The following is a 5,482-nucleotide window of genomic DNA, read 5'->3' as shown; positions in this document are numbered from 1 at the left end:
TGTTCAAGTCGCACTGTTTTTATCTTCTTGCTTAGAGAAATTTATTTTTAAAACCCCAATTCTTTTGTTAATGTACAGAATATTGATGAATTATAAAATTTTTAGAGAATAAATAATTATAGTCTACACAATAACTGAATAATAATGATAATCATATATCATTGAAAATGCAAAATAGAAAACTGAGGAAATTCAGATAGGATCAGAGATGGTTTAATATAAGCTATCCGGCAATTTAAGATGAAAGCAGGTTTCTTCAGTTTTGTGTAAATCACTGTATACATAGCTTGACCTATTTCACTTCTAGTGACAGTCTGGCCTATTAGAAAATTCTAATAAGCCCTTGATATGTCTCACCGAATGTCTTCAAGGATAAAATTTAAAGTGACCTTTCAGCTGTTACTTAAAAAAACGTCTCTGGGGATGAGACTCTTGCTCAAGAACTCAAGATCCTGTCTATTAAAATTCTCTCTCCTGCTATGATTTCCTCTACTTTGCATGTCCATGTCTCCAAAACCTTGGTTCTATCTTTTTTATTTTTTAACATCTTTATTATATAATTGCTTTACATTGTTGTGTTAGTTTCTGCTGTATAACAAAGTGAATTAGCTATACGTATACGTATATCCCCATATCCCCTCCCTCTTGCGTCTCCTTCCCACCCTCCCTATCCCACCCCTCTAGGTGGTCACAAAGCACCGATCTTTTAATACATGCTCTAAATGATAAGATTAATTGATAGACAAGTTTATAGTGTAAACTCACTTCATCATATATTGCTATCATGTATCACTTTTCCTTTAGAATAGAAGCAGAATTTGCAAGTTAGTAGTTGGATATTTAGAAGAGATGAAATGATAAATAGTTCTCCCACTCTCTAAAAAGATATCCTTAAAATACATGGGATTTCAAAATCTCTGAAAATTACCTGCCTGCCTATACATTTTTGGAACCTGAAACAATTTTGTCCTGATGTCGGGCACTTCAGGTCATCATGCTCCTATCTTTAGCAGGGGTCACTCAGATTTCAGTAGCCAACAGCTTTAAGTTTGACCTAAGTTTCTGTAGCCAAGATGATGTTGGGGCATCACAATCATTCTTTTAAGGAGAATTTACTATGGCCTCAAGATCTTTAAGGCTACGTCTGCCTAAGACCAGAAATTGGATATTTCACACAGCACTATGCAATAGAGCCTTCAGTAAAAATGGAATGTCTATCTACATTGTTCTGTATGGTAATCACCAACCACATTTGTTGACTGAAATGTGGCTAGTGTCACTGCAGAATTGAATTTTTAATTGTATCTCATTTTAATTAATATAAACAGCCACATGTGGCTCATGCATACCATACTGAACAGAGTAGCTCTCAATACATATTTATATTTGGTTGTTACATCAGGAAATAAAATGTGTTTTTAAAAATTATAAATGTCAGCATGTAGAGAAATTGACTGGTACAAACAGTCCAATCATAAAAGGGTAATTTTTCCTTTGGAATATGTGGCTAAATTTCCCATCTTCTACACTCCTTTAACACTTTTCAATTAGAAAAACGTGATGTCTACAAGGCACTAAATTTTTTGTTCTCAAGCTTCATATTTAATATTTTTCTCTCAAGACCTCATAAAACTGCTTTAACTCCCCATGGGATAACAATCTAGTACACTGTCATGGGACCTACCCTTATTAAATTACCATGTGTAAGATGCCCATAACTCAAGTTGTACTAGCAGGTGCAAAATAGAGTAGCAGGCGGAAGAGTGACAGTAATTTTTAACATCTACACCAGCTGGCAAAAATGACAGGTGCTTAATTCCTCAGTCTTTAAAAATAACTGTTGAAAAGTCTACACAGCAAAGCAAATATTTTCAAGTTTGCTTTTTAACTATCTTCAAGTTAAAGACTGATATATATTAATATAATGTAATATTATACATTAATTTTTTGCCTTAAAGTATATTTAAACTTAGCACACAAGAACTTAATTTTTTCTCCTCTATGAATGAAATAAACAATGATTATTAAATTAGAGAAATAAAATTTTATTATTCTCAATCAACATAATATCCAAAATAACTCTTGATGTATTTTTCTGTAACTGTATTTACATGTCTTTTTCCATGGTGGCAAATATACCTTGAAACTTAAAAAAGTGGATAAAGAATATCTTCCTTTAAATTCTAAGTCTAGAGAAAATCATGAATCCAAAGACTTATTCAACAAACCAAGTCAAAAAAAAAAAAAAATAGAGGAGATTGAACGGCAAGTATCTGAAATCTAGATTAAAGAGTTACCTCTTCTTGAATTATCAAGATAACTGAAGCTAAGGAAGAGCAAAACAATGGAATAATTCAGGCAATGATCTCAATTTCACAGTTTGATGAGTGAGCTCCAGGCTAAGAGAGTCAGTGCGAAGGAAGGGTGATGAGGTTCCAAACACCTGCTGAGAATTTTTCCAGAAACTTCATATCGAGATAATTTTTTTTTTAGTTATTCAGTAATATATGGTAGGAAAAAGTACTAGCTATACCCTACTTTGTCCTTCACCTGCCAGCACCTGTGACTGGCCAGAGTCTGCTTCTACCATGGCCATGCAAAACTGCCATGCAAAACTGAAAGGCAGAACCACGCTTTGGCCAGGGCAGATGTGGCCCATGACCTGGACCTCACACTGTAGACCTCACACTCTGGTTCTCCTCCAGAGCCAAGGAATCTACCCAAAAATAGAGTATGCCCCTTCTGGAACCCATGTCCCCACTCCTACACACTCTGGATACCCAGAACCCCAGATTTCCTTGCCCAAATGACCCCAAGCTCTCTTCCAGAATGTGGGTGGGATTCTTCCTAGGTCTATCCTCCTAAAGGAAGACTACAAACCAAAGACCAACAGATGGCCAAAGCCAGCTATTTTTGTTTTGTTTTGTTTAAACTAAGGATAGAATTAACCACAAGGTCCCTGCAGTGCAGGATGGAACTGGAGGTGGGAACTGAAGGAGGGCAGGCCACAATATCACCAAGGAGTCCAAGAATTATAACCTGGCCTTCCAAACTATTATGAAGCTATATTTGTCAAGGGAGTTACAGAGTATATATTATGCAACAGTGTATTAGTTTGATAACTTTTAAGTATTTAAACTTATGATTAGTGGACCTCAATTTGAACTCTTGCCCCAGGCCTGCAAACATAGGGGTAGACCTGCTGAGCAAGGATAGAACTCAGACTTTTCAGGGACAGATCTTTAAGTGGCCCATAAATACTCCAACAAACACCAGAAATCCCTTGAACTTTTAAAAAATATTAACAGTTACAGCGGTCAAGATGGCAGAGTAGGAAGACCCTGAGCACACCTTCTCCCACAGACACCAAAATTACAACTACTTACAAAGCAACTATCTATGAAAACAACCTGAAAGCTAACAGAAAAGATTTTCCACAACAAAAGACATAGTCACAATGAGATGAATAGGAGGGGCAGAGACGTGGTATAGTCAGGACCCCAGTCAGCAACCCACAAATGGGAGGAATGTCACAATTGTAAAGTCCTCCCCAAGGGGCAAGAGCTCCAAGCCCCACATCAGAATCCCCAGCATAAAGGTCCTTCACCATGAAGACAAGCCCCCAAGACATCTGGCTTTGAAAACCAGTGAGGCTTATGTTCAGGAGAGCTAGAAAGCTACAGGAAACAAAGACTGCTCTTGAAGGGTGTGCACAAAATTTCACATGTTCTGAATCCTGGTGCAGGGGAAGTAGTCTGAAAGGAGCCTCAGTCAGACCCATTTGTTCATCTTGGAGACCCTCCCAAAGAGAGGAGACACCTGGGACGCCCCCTGAGGACGGAGATGCAGGCAGCAGTCAATTTGGGAAGCTCGTTCTACAGCAATAACACTGGTACTGGCAAGAGTCATTTTGGAATCCTCCCTCTAGCCTAATTAGCACCAGGAGCTTACCTACCCCACCAGCAAGTGGGCACCAGCCCAGAGCACTCTGGGCCATGTAGACAGTAATGCAGGGGCCCAACCCCACCCACCAGTTAGCTAGCACCAGCTCCATATACCCCTCCCAGGTCACACGGGGACCTGGCCCAAACTTCTAGCAGGCTGGCACCAACATGCGCCTCCTACCCCCCTGCCCATCCATTCAGCCAACCACATGGAAAGCCTACCTCACCTTCTAATGGACCTGCAGCCACTATAAAGTCACATTCTTGTAGTCAACTGGGCTGGGAGCCAGGCCTGCCAACCAGTGTGCCTCCAGTAGTTGGCCCCACCCCGAGAAGGGCACGTCAGCCCACATAAGAGCACTCCTAGAGCATATAACTCTGGTGACAAGAGGGGAGCATGCTGCTGGGTCCCATAGGACCTCTCCTACATAAGGCCACTTCTCCGTGATCAGGAAATGTAACCCACTGACCTAACACTTAGAAATAGATACAAAGAATTGGGCAAAATAAGGAGACAGAGGAATATGTTCCAAATGAAGAAATAAGATATGACCTCAGAAAAAGAACTAAACAAAGGGGAAATAAGCAATCTATCCAATAAAGAGTTCAAGGTAATAATCAAAAAGATGCTCACTGAACTCAGGATAAGAATAGAGGAACACAGTGAAAAGTTTAACAAAAAGTTAGAAAATATTGATATAAAGAAGAACCAGAGCTGAAAAATACAATAACTGAATACAATGGAAAGAATAAACAGTAAATTAGATGATACAAAGGAATTGATCAGTGATCTAGAAGACAGAGTAGTGGAAATCACCCAAGCTGAACAGAAAAGAGTAAAAAGAATTTTTTTAAATGAGGATAGTTTAAGAGACCTCTGGGACAACATCAAGTGTACTAACATTCACATCACAGGCGTCCCAGAAGGAGAAGAGAGAGAAAAAGTGGCAGAGAACTTATTTGAAGAAATAATAACTGAAAACATCTCTAACCTGGGGAAGAAAACAGACATCCAAGTCCAGGAATCACAAAGAGTCCCAAACAGGATGAAAACAAACAGGTCCACACCAAGATATATTATAATTAAAATGGTGAAAATTAAAGATGGAGGAGCTTAAAATCAGCAAGGGAAAAGCATTTACAAATAAGGAAACTCCCATATGGTTATTAACTGATTTTTCAGCATAAACTTTGCAGGTAATATGGAAATGGAACAATATATTCAAAATGGTGAAAGAAAAAAACTACAACTAAGAATACTCTATCTGGCAAGATTATTATTCAGATTTGAAGGACAGACAGTTACACAGACAAGCAAAAGTTAAAAATGTTCAGCATTACTAAACCGGCTTTATAAGAAATGTTAAAGGGAGTTCTCTAAGCATAAAAGAAAAGACCACAATTTGAAATATAAAAATTATGAAAGGGAAAATCTCACTGGTAAAGGCAAACATACAGTAAAGATAATAGATCAACCACTTATAAAGCAAGTAAAAAGAACAGTTAAAAGAAAAAAGTAGTAAAATCATCTATATCCA

The sequence above is a fragment of the Orcinus orca genome, chromosome 7 (assembly GCF_937001465.1).
Source record: "Orcinus orca chromosome 7, mOrcOrc1.1, whole genome shotgun sequence".
Taxonomy (NCBI): Eukaryota; Metazoa; Chordata; class Mammalia; order Artiodactyla; family Delphinidae; genus Orcinus; species Orcinus orca.
This window is presented reverse-complemented; position numbering follows the sequence as displayed.